The sequence below is a fragment of the Crocodylus siamensis genome, chromosome 15 (assembly GCF_052110815.1).
Source record: "Crocodylus siamensis isolate JL-2025a chromosome 15, ASM5211081v1, whole genome shotgun sequence".
Lineage (NCBI taxonomy): Eukaryota > Metazoa > Chordata > Crocodylia > Crocodylidae > Crocodylus > Crocodylus siamensis.
This window is the reverse complement of record NC_143409.1, coordinates 24156167-24170182: the sequence shown is the minus strand read 5'-3', so window position 1 is coordinate 24170182 and position 14016 is coordinate 24156167. Positions and strand designations below refer to the sequence as shown.

The 14016-nt window shown below is 44.2% G+C and overlaps 1 protein-coding gene across 1 annotated transcript in view; it reads left to right on the top strand.

The window, feature by feature from the left end:
* The first annotated feature begins 443 nt into the window (after nucleotides 1-443).
* WDR72 (WD repeat domain 72) overlaps nucleotides 444-14016 on the top strand; it is a 247774-nt gene continuing 234201 nt past the window's right edge. Inside the window, exon 1 of the mRNA XM_090029342.1 lies at nucleotides 444-541. The gene's annotated coding sequence lies outside the window, so the exon portion shown is untranslated. The remainder of the gene's footprint in view (nucleotides 542-14016) is intronic.

The following is a 14016-nucleotide window of genomic DNA, read 5'->3' as shown; positions in this document are numbered from 1 at the left end:
CGCAGTCTGGACATGCTGGTACTACAGTGTTTACTTTTTCTGAGAGAAAATTCTGTTTTAAAATAAGTTGACTTGTATTATCTCATTTTGCTTTCAGTATGGGTATCACCATCATCTAAAGGAGGAGGAGATTTGACCTTGAGAGTTTGTGCAGAAAAAAAAAATCGGTGTCTTAGTGTAAGTTTTCACCTAAAACACTGTATTACGGGGCTGTTCACTTGCACTCCTATCAGCAAGTATATGTCCTTGTTTCCATTCAAATGTTATTTTCAGGGGTTTGTAACTTGCTCGGGGTAAAACCCCGACCAAGCAGAAACCGGGCGCATAAGGTCTCCTCCCACAGCGGGGGCCCCAGGGCGCGGGCCCGGCGAGCTCCCACCGCCGGGCACCCGCGCGCCGCCGGCCGCAGGCGGCCCGGGCAGGCGGGGCGGGGCCGGGCCGCGTGCTGCTGCTCCCGAGCCGGGCCGCGGCTTGGCACCACTTCCTCCTCCCCCTGGTGCCGCCGCCGCCGCCGCCGCCGCCGGCCGGGAAGCCGCTGGAGGTAAGGCGTGCGCAGCGTCCCCAGCCCTGCAGCCACGGCTTTCCTTGCAGGCGAGGTTTCCGCCCCCGCCCCTCCCCATCCCCGCGGGCCGAGGCTGCGTCCCCCCTCACATCCAGCTGCCAGTCCTCGGTCCAGGGCCCGTGCGCTGAGCGCTTGGGCACGTGCAGCGCGGTGCCCGGTAGGGTCCCTCCGCCGCCGGCTCCGGCGCTGGCTGCACACTTGTGTCGCGGCCGTGGAGAGCAGCGCAGCCCCGGGCGGAGGGGGTCTCTCTTGCCAGCGCTTGTCCAGACACGAGCCGAAGCCAGACTGAGCTTCTGGTGGCCAAGGGATGTTTTCAAAGCTGTGTGGGGCTAAGAGGTTGGTGTGTCCTCAGTGCCTCTGGTCAGCAGGGCCTGCGTACTCCTGGTTCCTAAAGCAGATTTTCTATGAGCGAAATCTCATTGCAGTTAAAGAGCAGGATTGCCTAATCAGTGACTGGGTAAAAAGCTGAACAAAACCTCTGGATCTGGCCCCATGTGCATTTAGGATGGACTGCATAATTTCTATAATTTAATAATATTCAAATGTCTGAAGTGAGAAGCCTAGATTGCCATTACCAAAGAAATCTAAGGGCCATAGTTAGGTATCGTTGATGTTTGCCATGGATGTATCCACAACTTCCTTTAAAGCAGACTAGATAGATCAGCTGTGCTCCTTTTGAAAATCACAACTCCAGATGAGGACATTTATATTGAAAATAAAATAAATCCCTGGATATTAGGTGAATACATTCCATGTATCCAAGAGGACTCTTATTATTTTGAGAGCTAGACAGTTGCTGCTGTTTAATTTGAAATGGTGGATTGTTGTTTTCCATTTTCCCTTTAAATTGGTCTTTTCTGCGTTATTGTGACTTGTTCCATTAGGAAAGTTAGTCTGATCAGAGTAAAACACACAGTCCCGTGATCCCAGCAGATTCACCAGTGCTATTGGGATTACTATTTTAGCCAGTGCAAGATATACTAACTGCATTTATGAATATTTTGTGATGTTTTAACATTTCAGCAATGCCAGATACATAACTGTGATATTTTTGGGATCAATAGTTGCAAAATTCCCATTGTTGTATATTACTTCTGCCCCCTAGAAGTTTGTTAGTAGACGGGATCCTATTACATGACAAAAGTAGGTTTTTCCCATGATGATTTCTCTTTTTTATAAGCAAAAGTTTGCTGTAATTAGAATTGTAACTATCATGTTGTAGTGTGTAGAATCCCTTTGGGTCTTTCATTCTATTTCATTTTGAATAGTTTTTTTTCTCTCTGAGCTTCTTGTAAGCAGATTCCAGTGTATATAATAAATCATGAGTGTTTACACTAAATAGAAGCATGCCATATAACAACAATATATGGAACTCACCTATCTGATGATAGATAATATATACAAAACTGTATGAAAAATAAAGGGAAATTTTAAGTGTTGAAAGATTGTCAGTTTTCAGTGCAATGCAGTTGGAAACTCTTCTAAGAGATGATTACATGCTAATTAGAGGCCAGAGAATAGGTGTGGTAAATATTTTAGTGTTTCCCCCTTGTAACTGATTCCAGTTTTGTTTATTATTTCAACATTACTGGGTATTATGTAGCAGAACCCAAAACATCACCTATTTGATCAGCTGGTTTTTATGTTAAATAAGTTCAAGGTCACCTAAGGGAGACATCAGCTGCCATAAAGCAGAGTGCCTGTTTACTTACTGCCTGTCAATCTATTCTTGAGACTTTCAGTTTCTTGTGTTCTTTGCTTCTTGACTTCCTTTACCCTTCCTTTTATAAGGTTATTGTGGACATGTTTTACAGGTTTGATTATGGTTAATTCATTTAGACTCTTCAGTGCATATTAAAAATGAAATTCCAGCAAAGTTAATATATGTTAAACATGACTTCTTTGGTATATGTCATTCCATAAATAAATGAAGATAATACTTAGCACTGCAGTAGCCCTTGTCACTTCCATAGCACTGGTCAGGTCCACCTTAGCCACCCTTGTATCTATGTTGGGACTGCATTGAAGTCTTTAGAAGCTACGTAGCTGCCATTGGTACACAAGTCAGTGGAACATGTGAGGCTCATTTTGCAGGAAGTGATAGCCACTATTCATTAGATAAGATTTCATGGTGAAAATGCTGAGTGAGGTTTTTTCAAGGCCCCAATTTAGTAAGGTGCTTGAATATGCGACTCACTTTTTCCCATGGGACGTGTTTGGACTTCCATGACACGACTCCTATGAGTAAGATCTCAGGAACTGCAAACTATTATTAGCCATGTTTTGAACTTGTAGTAGCTAACACTAACACCTACAAGAATAGCAGAAAATGAAGTTGGGTTTAAGCCCTTCAAATATTTAAGTGATGTAAGTAGCAAGCATTTGAGTAATACAAAATATACTCTTTTCTGGTTCTGTAACCACTTGACCAATTTATATGTTGTTCAAACAAAATTACATAACTGCATATTCATTCAGAGTATGTTTAAAAACAAGGACCTGTTTTACTAGCTCAGAGACATTAGTATTTTTTCAGTCATACATTTACATATCCATCCTGATTTTCCTTTTGTGTGCAGTCTTTGTTGTTTGGGGAAGAGGTGTTCAATGTTTATACTGTTACAGATGTATGTGCACCCTTTTATTCTGTAGTTAGCAAAAAAAAGAAATCCCATGAAGTTGCCCCCCCACCTTGTAAGCTTAAAATGATAAAATAAGTGACAGGGGATGTAGACCCAAATGTGGTGAAGAGTATTCTACTGTATTCCATGCTAGTGTGTAAAGTACATATGTTCTGAGTTGCTGCTGTTTTCACTGCCCCATTTTCCAGCTTAGGTGCAGCATAAACTATTTTAATTAATATTGTGTCACCAAAAGGGTTTGAAATGGCCAATTGAATTCTGCCAAGATAGAGTCTTTTGATGAAAACATATCTTTATTGATTGTAGAAGAAGAAAATCATTCTTAAAATGAAATCCAGAGAAAAATCATATCCCTCAGAGAAAATTTCTGAGTGGCAGGCTGAGATTAACATCATAAAATTGAATTTGTGCTGCAAACCTTTGATGTAATCAGCAGCTGGGAGATGGTGTTGCCCTTACTGTGCTCCTTCTGATTGTGGTGAATTATTGTGTGGAATGAAATAAGTGTTTCTTGTGTCACTCGTTCAAGAAATACAAACAAGGTATTACTAGGTGGTTCTTGCTAGTTAAAATGGGTTGTATTGATTCCTGGTCCCGTTCTCTTGCTCCCCTGGATGGCAGAAGCACTATATTCATGCCCCAGGAGAGAGCTGTATGTCACTCAACAGTGACTCCTCCGGCCGATTAAGGAGTAGCATTGACAGGTCCCAAGGGAAGTCCTGTTAAATTTCAGGCTGGAAGTATAGTGGCAGACAGGCAGAGCCTTAAGGATCGCAACAAGGAAACAGAACAAGGGAATATGTAGGATCACAAGGGTCCTGTCAGGCCCATGAGGAGTTGGAGGGTGGGGTTGAAATGTATGGATTTGAATAACTTGCTCTAAGTCTGGTGCTCTGATAACTAAATTTATTAACAAAGGCAGAAGTACTTGTGCTACCATACCACAATAAATTAATAGAAATCAAAAGGCCACACCTCCAGCAATTAAAAAAAGCCAGTCATTTGCATGTTCTTGTTATATAATAACAACATCTTGTCAACTGCCTGTGCTGTATATATTTTAAAATGTATCACGTTGCTCTTGCTATTGTTTTAGCAGACATTTTTCCCTCTTTTATGTTTTTTACCTGGTTTATCATTTCCCTTGTTGTTGTCAGTGTCATTGCATTTTGTGCTTCTTTCTTTCCCCAGCATAACATTCTTTTTTTCTTTCTACATAGTGTTCCTTACCTTTGCCCTATAACTTTTGTATCTCTGTGCTATTTCCATTTCTCTATCAGCTCTCTCTCTATCTCTTTCTTATTACTGTTTCTTTTCTCTAATATACCCTGTCCATTTCTCCAGGTAAACAGGGGGCCCATAAAACCTCCTACTTCACAGGCAGCAGCAGACATGTTCTCAGTTTTGTGGCTGCAACAGATTTCTAACTAATATCTTATATAAATACTAAAGCCACGGGCATTGGAGTTGTATGATGGCAGATTTACAAATGTATAATGCTATCATATGTTCGCATTTGGAAAATTATTTCATTTTATAGAAATTGATCTGCTTGCTACAGATAGTGGATGCATGGAATTTTCAACCCTTCAGAATGAGATCTTTATGTGAAATCTGTTGATTTCCAGCTGCAGCTACTTGCATGAGGGTGGTGTGTGTCATAGCTGTAACTTAGAGTGAGCTTTTGGCATCTGAGAGAGTGCTGAACACTGGGGCTAAACACAGAAATTACACACAAGCTGGTATAAGTGATCGGAAACCGTTTCAAATCTGGAACACGGCATAAATTCAGTGAACACAAGCTGCTTTCAAAATGGCTGAAACAGGTTTAATATAAACCTGGATGGATGTAGTATCAGACTTAACTGAGTTAGGTTAAATCAGTTTATTGAACTTTTGCTCCTGATTCCTCTCCAGATTCAAGCTAACTCAGTCTTCTAGCATCCTAGTATGCTTTGAACCTCCCCCGCAACCCCCTTCCTCCCCACCTTGCAGGGTGAGTGGGCAGCTCAGCTATCTGCCCCAACTGAGCAGGGGGGTAAGCTCTAGTGAATGCGCTCCCCGGCCTTCTGGCCTGGGCAACTGCAGACATGTGGCTGCGTTTCTGGAATCAAAAGTAATTGCCTGTTTACTTACTTATCAGTTCAGTCTACACAGCTTAGACCAGGGGCGGGCAATTAGTTCAGCTGGAGGGCTGCTTATCAAGTTTTAGCAAGAGCCAAGGGATACATGGGTAGCCCTGCCGCTTGACAGGTACCCTGCCCCCAGTTGCTATCTTCGGACTGGAACTCCCACCCCTTAACCCCTTGATTTTTACCACCAGAAGTACTTCCCCTTGTTCCTGGAAGTACTCCTTTTGACAAGGGGGTTTGCCATCTTGTTACCAGAAAAAGACCAAATTATATTCTAACAATCAAATATCTACTACAACATTCATTAATTTGATTTTAAAAAATATTCTCATCCTGATTTACTTGTGTTTGCATAGTGTACATAGAGGTAATTGTATAATAGCTTAAAATGAAGTCTTACTCTTGTATATTGTTGGGGGAATGTGAGGTATATGGGTGGGTGGGTGGGTATAGGTTTGTGGGAGGCTCTGGGTATATGGGTATGTGTGCTTGTGGGGTCTGGGGTAGGGAGTGGATGTGTGTGTGGGGGTGTGTTTCAGGTTGGGGGTGTGGGTGCGTGTGGATGGGTGGGTGAGCATGTGGGTGAATGTGTGGATATGTGGGGAGTGGGGTGTGGGGGGAAGTGAGAATGTGGGGGGGAGGGTTGTGGCATGTGGGGAGGGGTGGGTGGCCAGGGTGTGTGGGGGGTGTGCATGGGGCGGTGTGGGTACCCACAGCCACTGCCGCTAGTGGCAGCAGCAGGCCATGAGGCCTTGGGGCACTCGGGGCCCCCAGCAGGCAGAGTCCTTACCAGCACTCCTGCCAACCTGGGCTCCATGCCCCTGCAGACCCTAGCCTTGGGTCACCGGCACATGCCCCGTATTCCCACCTGCCTGGTCACTGCCACTTCCCCTCCCCCACCCCATCTGCCACTGCTTCCCTTCTCTTGCTACTTCCCTACCTTCCCGTTCTTGCTGCTGCTGCCACTTCCCCACCCCCCACCCTGCTCACCACTCTGGTACCACATGGTTCCTGGCTGCATGGCTACAACCACAGAACACAGCAGGAGCCAGCCTGGCCTGGCCAGCACCTCATGGAGCCATCTGGGAATTGTGGGGCTAGGCTGGGCTGGGTCCTGCTGCATCCTGTGGTCCCGGCCATGCAGCTGAGAACCACATGGTGCCGGAGCTGCTGGCAGATAGGTGGGAAAGTGGGGAAATGGTTGTGGCAGCAGCTGGGCAGGAACACATTGACAGTTGGGCAGGAGTGTGGGGCCAGTGCTCCGGGGTCAGGGCCAGTGGGGCAGCGGGAGTGTGGGGCCCAGGCTGGCAGTAGCTCTGTGGAGCCAGGCCAGCTCCCCCCTCTCCCTGTTGTTGCAGCCCAGCCTGGCTCCATATAGCCCATGCCAGCCCAGGATTAACGCTTCTGCTGTCTTGCCTTTAGCCACCACTGGCCCGGCGCTCCCACCCAGCTGTCGCTGTGCTCCCACCTGCCTGCTGCCACTTCTTTCCCCCACTCTCCCTCCCCCTAGCTGCCCTGCTTCCCCCAAGGACTGGGGCAATCCACAGTGGTCCCTCCCCCCCCTCCCCCCGGCCTACATTCTTAGCTGAGTTGTACTCCCAGACAGAGCGAAGCAGGGAACAGAAGCCTTTGCTAGACAGGGGCTTCCAGCTGGGGTGGGGGGCAGGGCCAGGCAAACCTTGCTGCTGTGGCTGCTTGGTCCTGCTGCTGCTGGCACTTTGTCATCTTTGATGGGCAGCCAGGGGCAGATAATTATTAATTTTCTAAACTGTTTAGGGGCCCCACAGGCTGGATAGAATGGCCTGGCAGGCCGTATTTGGCCCACAGGTTGTATTTTGCCCTGGCTTAAACTTACCTGCAAAGACTGAATCAATTAAGCCTCAGGCTTTTTGACTGTCAATTCAGTCTGGAGCAACAGGTGAGGATTCTTTTTTTACTGGAAGTAACTAATTTAGTTTTATTAACAATATAATGTTTGTGGCAATTTAGTTGTTTATTTTTACCTAAAGATAAAGAGAAGGTGTCAGATAATTAAAGCCAAACAGAATATCAGAAACGTGGAAAGAAAATAGGATCTGAGCTACAGCAGCTTTACAAAACTGTCATGAAAATTTTCAGCTTGTGCCTAAAATGTATGTCCCTGCACTTTATCATGATCTTGAAACTAATGGAAAGGCAAATGATAGTTTACTTCTCCAACAAAAATATAAATTTCACTAGACAAAAAAAAATTCTAGAGAGGAAGCACCCTCACTTTTTTTTTTATAAAAGCTATTTCAAAAACTTTTAATCAATTCAACCAGCATATCTTTCCTGAAATAGTATGTAGTTGTTAATTAAGTACAGGAAGTAATTCTTCCACATCTCTTAACTCATTCATAGTTATCAACCGCATTTGTATTTGCACCCAATGTAATAAAATGTAGACTATATTCTGATGCAGTCTCTCATTAATAGTAAATGTGCAATCTGAGAATGCAGAGTTCTAGCAAAGAAAAAAATAAAAAATGCAAGCCCTTAGGAAGCTTTGTGACAGACTGATTGCCTTACCTGCACGATGGTCTCTTTTGTGTGTATGTGACCTTTTTTACAAACTATAAATTTCTGCTTGGGGTACTTTTATTCACATGTTGTAGGATGATCTGTATCTACTGGATGGAGGTTTTTGTCAGAATCAATTTTTCATTATACAAACTTGTTGAGGCAGCAGTTCTCAGAAAGGGAATTCCTAGTATAAGGGACCTTGATGTACATGAAGTCAGGTGAGCTCTGAAATTTATATTAGCAACTAAGAAGATATTTTTTTCTTTATAGCAAAAATACATCCCTCCCAACTATAAGTGATAAAGCTCTACAAGAGACACCAAATAAAAGAGTTTCTCATGTGTTCTAGAGCAGTCTTGATATATAATAAGAAGGTTAATGACGGGTTGTTACCTTGGACTTTCATGGGATCAGGCACAAATTTTTACATTTCATATCCCTCTGTATTTTTTGACTTTTTCCTTAGTTTTTGCGTGTCTCATACTCAAAACTTGAAAAAATTATCCACAGATCACTCCTTTGAGTCAGGAGAGTACCGCTGTTCTAATTTTAGAAATGGGAAACGGAAGTTTAGAAGGATGTGAATTGCCCATGCTTACATAACAAGTATACAGCAGAGAATAGAAACTTTGAGATGAGCAAATCATGTTTCCCTGAGGGCAAGAGAGAGGTGGCAGGCCAAGATCACCTTATGGGTGCTGTGATTCTGCAGAGGAAGGCTGTAGTAATTCCACATAGCTCTAATTGCTATGGTGCAACTCAGCAGTAGCATAACTAGAAGTAGGTGGGGAGGGGTACGTGCCCTGGATGCCAAGTTAGAAGGGGTGCCAGAATCACCCCCCATTTCTGCAGAGTCCATACCCCAGCAGCATATCCATGCTAGGAACTCCAAAATTGTCTCCAGCTGCTGCTTTAAGAGCACCAGCTCTGGTATTTGGGAGTTCCTGGCATGGATATGATGGCTGACCACACTCCCTACCCTGCTCTCAGAACTGTGTGCTCCTTCCCTGCCACCCCTCTCCCCCGCAAACTCGTGCACCCTCCTGTCATGCCAGGTCATGGGGCTGCTCAGGGATTGAGGTGCTGACAGAGGCAGGAGAAATGAGTAGAGTTCAGGGACAAGCAGGGTCAGGAAGCCTCAAGATCAGTCCGAAAGCAGGCTGAGTTGGGAAGATGAGGGTGAGGCAATGAGTGGTGTTGGAGACCAAGCAGGGTTGGGAAGCCAGAAAAGAGCAGGTCAGAGAGAACAGCAAAGCAGTCAACGGTGTAATTGGGTCCTGCCGCCCAGACATTTCCTAAGGAGCCATTGTACCCAGCCTTCATTTGTAATGAAAGTTAGATTCTGCCTGAAGAATCCAAAACTGCAAACTAAAATTGCTGTAGTCCTCCTTATGTGAGATGCAGTTTCCTCATAAAACTATTTTCCAGACAAATAACGTTCTGCATCAGGCTTAGAAGAAACATGCTGTTTTAAGCCTGGTTTGAAACAAGGAACCAACAAAGGACAGTTTGTGCATGCTGGGTAAGCATGCCAGAGTTGGGGAAAGTCTGGCTTGTGCAAGGTGGTGAGGTTATTTGAGAGGAGGCTACTAGGGAGCATGGGTATCACGATTCACTGACATGCCAAAGGAAGGAGTTTATTAGGCCATGAGCAGGGAGAGGCAGAGAGTGAGGAACTTAATTTAGAGTTGTGTTATGGGCTAATACCAAGAATAAGCATGCTTGAGTGGGCAGCACTAGAGGAATTTAACATGTGCCGATAAGCTACATATAGCACAGATATGCCTTGGGCAGTATTTGACTTTGTGGAAACAGATTTTACCTTTTAAAAGGATAATTTGATAGATATCAGTTGATAAAATACATGAAATTTTGCTCCAGGTGCATCAGCATAACAAAATAGCTTTGATAAAGCTAAATACTATCAGACTCTGTGTGTGTGTGTGTGTGTGTGTGTGTGTGTGTGTGTGTGTGTGTGTGTGTGTGTGTGTGTGTAGTTATGCAAAGTGTTTCCAGGTAACTCTCAAAAGCCACATATCCTAATAGGAGAAACTTCTGTACAAAATTATATATCTGTAATTCTGAACCCTGTGGATCCAATTAATTTGATCAGGAAGATATCTTGTGAGCTGAGGCGGGAAAATGTCTTGTAAAAAATGTTGACTTATTGATACTGCATTAAATCTGTGCCTTGTATTTATGTTACTTTCAGAAAGGCCAAATACAAAGCAACATGTACAAAATGTCTCTGTAAAATTTCAGGCATTAACATAACAATTGACAGTAAGATTTTGCCTTTGGTAATGTTTTGGTAAATGATCTTTTATCTACAATAGCCTATCCAAAACAAAGCAGTGTGAAAGTAGATCATCAGTTTTCTCATAGTTTTTTTTCAGAGATTTGAGTTAAAATTTTTTTTTGTTTTTACATGCCTTGGGACCCTGGCAATAGTACTGAGGAATTTTATCCTGGACCCCAGTAATTGTGCACACTGCCTTGCCAGATGTACATGGCATGGCATGTGATTTTAGGGATCTGGGACAATATTCCTCAGATCCTATCACATGTCTGCTGGCATCTGGACTTCCAAAGGATCACCAGACCTCCAAGTATTGTGAGACAGGTTTCCCAATGTGAGGCTACTCATTTGCTTTCCAAGGGCCAAGATGTGTCTGTGGCCAGGACCCAGGGGTTGCCTGCTGCCCTAGCCCATTGATCAACCATTTGGCTTTAAATGTTCTATGTGTGAACTGCATGACACAGTTTCAGATGTCCCAGTGAGTACGGTATCTGAGATCAGAGGGGATTTGGCTCACACTCAGACCCTGCACGTACCAGCGTTTTCAAAGGACACATATGTGGGCCAGTTGCATTCATGCTTTTTGAACATGCTGGGTGGAGGGGAACCCCAAATGAGGAAGCTGTTTACCCATCTCAGGCTCCACACATAAGGTGGCAAATTCAAAGGACATGCATGCATCTGGGCTGCGTGTGGGTACAGAGATCCTCATATTGTGGAGTGGCTCCTTGAACTCAGGCTCTTGTCCTGGGATATTCATGCTATATGTTCAAATTAAAGCACAATTCAAACCAGTCACAAAAGATATCCTGCATTAAATCTGATCTACTTTTTGTGGCTGGTTTGCTATATTATCACACCATAAATTGCTTGCATGTGTGCCATGTTAGAATTTATGGTATGACGTATATTGTGATGCTTCCTGTAGGCTATTGACAGACATTACACATAAACGGGTTTAAGTGATCACAAATTGGTTTAAACCTGTAACAGAATGTAAGTTCAGTGCACATAAACCAGTTTCAAAATGGCTGGAATTGGTTTAAGATAAACCTGGTTGAATGTAGTATCAGACTTAACGGATTTGGCTCTGACCAGTTTATGCAATGTCTGTCCCAGACCACTTCCTGGTTTAAGTTAAACCAGAGTCCCCCAGCACCCAGAAGCTTTGGAGCACTGGGCAGGGCTCTCTACTCCAGAGAACAAGGCTGGCCCCATCCCTCTGGTCCCTAGCCAGAGCTCTGGCTAGGTCTTCCTTGCTTCCCCCTGCCCCACCGCTCATTGTTCAAGCAGGGATTCCCCCCTCTCCTCCTTCTCTCCCGTCTCCCACAGCCCGGAACCCATCCTTGTGGACCCTAGGCATGTGATATGCTAGCTAATGCTCAGAGGTGTGTGTATGTGTGCGTGCATGTGTGTGCATGTGTCTCCAATTTCACTGTGACAGATGGACAGAACAGTGTCCACTTAGGTCTTTTTTGAAGCTAATCAACAGGTCAGCTGTTCCTCTGTTCCTTCCTTGGAAAAAGCTGTTTTAAGAAGAGCTTGAACTAATGAGGGACTTTTGTTTTGTTGATGGGCTGATAAATGTTGTGTTATCACCCCCTGCGGCACCCTCACCTGTCAGGTTTGCAGACAGTATGAAGAAGCAGGGAGAGGGAGAATGAAAAGCTCAGCATCACCAACAGATACATGCATTGCACACCTGCTCTTTGTCTTAGAGTGCTAGCCACGGCTGGGGTCTGACAACACTCCTGCCCCTTAAGCAGCAAGCAGGGAAAAGCCTGGGATGGTGCAGGCAGGGTGGAGGTTTACACCCCTCCCTAATCGGAACATCCTGCTGAGGCCTGGCCATGCTCCCCCTCAGCTCAGAACTGTAGAAGGGGAGGCTGGGCTGCTCTAGCGCCTCCCGGTTTCTAGCCTGAGCCACTGCAGGCATGTGCCAGCACTTCTTCAGTGTAGAGGAGATGTCTTTATCATTACAAACTGGCTTAGCCTAGCTAGGTTAGACTAACCTGCAAAGATTTAATCAATTGAGGCTCAGGCATTTTGAATGTTGGTCCCTAGCCTTAATGTCTCTGGGGTGTCACCGTCAAACTCACCTTGCTGAAGAGTCAACAAAGGTATTAAATTCTGTATTGATCCTGGAGGTCCATCTTGTCTGATCACCCACCACCTGGTGGAGACTCTAGCTTGTACAGAGGAAAAGAAGGGTTAATAGGGAATTTTATTAAAACACGAACACTTTTAAAACAAACATTTTAAAATAAATCCCCTGGTCCATCACAGATGTTCAGGAATAAATATTTTGATAAAAAATAGGAGGCTTTATTCTTTCTTGATCTGTAATCATTTAGAATTGTGCAAAGTCAATTCAAACCTAATTTAAAGGAGAGTCAGAAGGGAACAATTCATTTATTATGTACTCCATTGTGTGTAAATGACAGAGAAGATTCGGGTTTGCTGTTTGGAAGAGAGAAGATGCTGATATTTATATTCTCAGACTCCAAGTCTAGCTCAATATAAAAAACACTGAATTCTTCCTGCTTACTTTATAGTTATCTAAGAATATTCCCCCAAAAGGGTTCCCTGAGTTATCCTGATATGACTTTCATTTTCAGGCACAAACTAAAGAAAAAATAAAGCTTTTAGGCAGTAAGTTGAAGTTATCTTTCCAATATTCACATTTGAGGCCACTGATGGTCTCACTACCTCCAGTATAACTTGGAGCAGCCTTTAGGTTTCATGGGGACCACATACTTGCCACAGGTTATGCCACAGGTTATACCTCCCTAGCTCTGTGGCCTTCTGATACTTGTATGCCTCTCTTTATTCTTTTTTGCACCTGAAACATTGGGCTGAGGAAATCTTCAACTGCCTGCAAAAGGTGGATTTCAGTTCACTTACTGTCATCCTGAACTAGGAACAGACTTTTACATTTGTCACTGGACAGGTTGTGCCTATGTTTGTCCCAGAACAGGATACCCAGGATTGGCAAGTAAATACATTCACAGAATCACACTTCTGAACGGGGATTAGTGAGCAGCTGAATGTACTGCTGTTTTTCTACCATTGATTCAATGTTGCAGTGGTGGGACAACCATTCAGACGTACTTTGGGATGTCCTAGTATAAACTATTAGTAGTTCTTAACTTGTGAACCTTTTTAGGATTTATCCTGGGACAGCTGACATGGATGTCTGATACATGCACTGCACACCCAATAAAATGGTTTATTCCAGGAAAAATGCAACATCCATTTACAGCTATACTGATGCAGAGGCATTAAGGCAAAGCCAAACATCCAGACAATATCATCTTCATTATTACTGTAGCACCAAAAGTCTGGTGAAATACTGAAGAAGCCTGAGTCTCATGCTAAAGCCTTGAGATTAGGCAAGAGGGCCCAGTATGCAGGTAAAGCCCTCTATTTTCCTGGTCCATTTTGACAAAAATTGGGAAACAAAGATATCCTGCTGTCAAAAGCAGCTAAACCTTCCTTCCACAGGGCCAGATACTTGAGGATAGAAGGAATAGCTGAGGACCTCCACCCCTTTGTGAGCATTTCATACACAGAGCAATAATAAGGAGTCTCCATTTGAACTGTAGCAACTGGATCTTTATTTAATGCACCTTTCTCCGTGCTACTGCTTGCCCCCTGAGCACATGGAGTTTCCAGCGAGAAAGTCTGCTCCAGGAGGCCTGAGGGGGTCATGTGAGAGAGAAAGAGGAGTGCATAGGAATCTCCTGAATGGCCTGAATAGATTCTCTTTGAAACCTGTTCTGCACTGGCAAAAGCCTTTTGTGAGCTGCGTTGAAGTTCACTGCAAGGAGAAGGTGG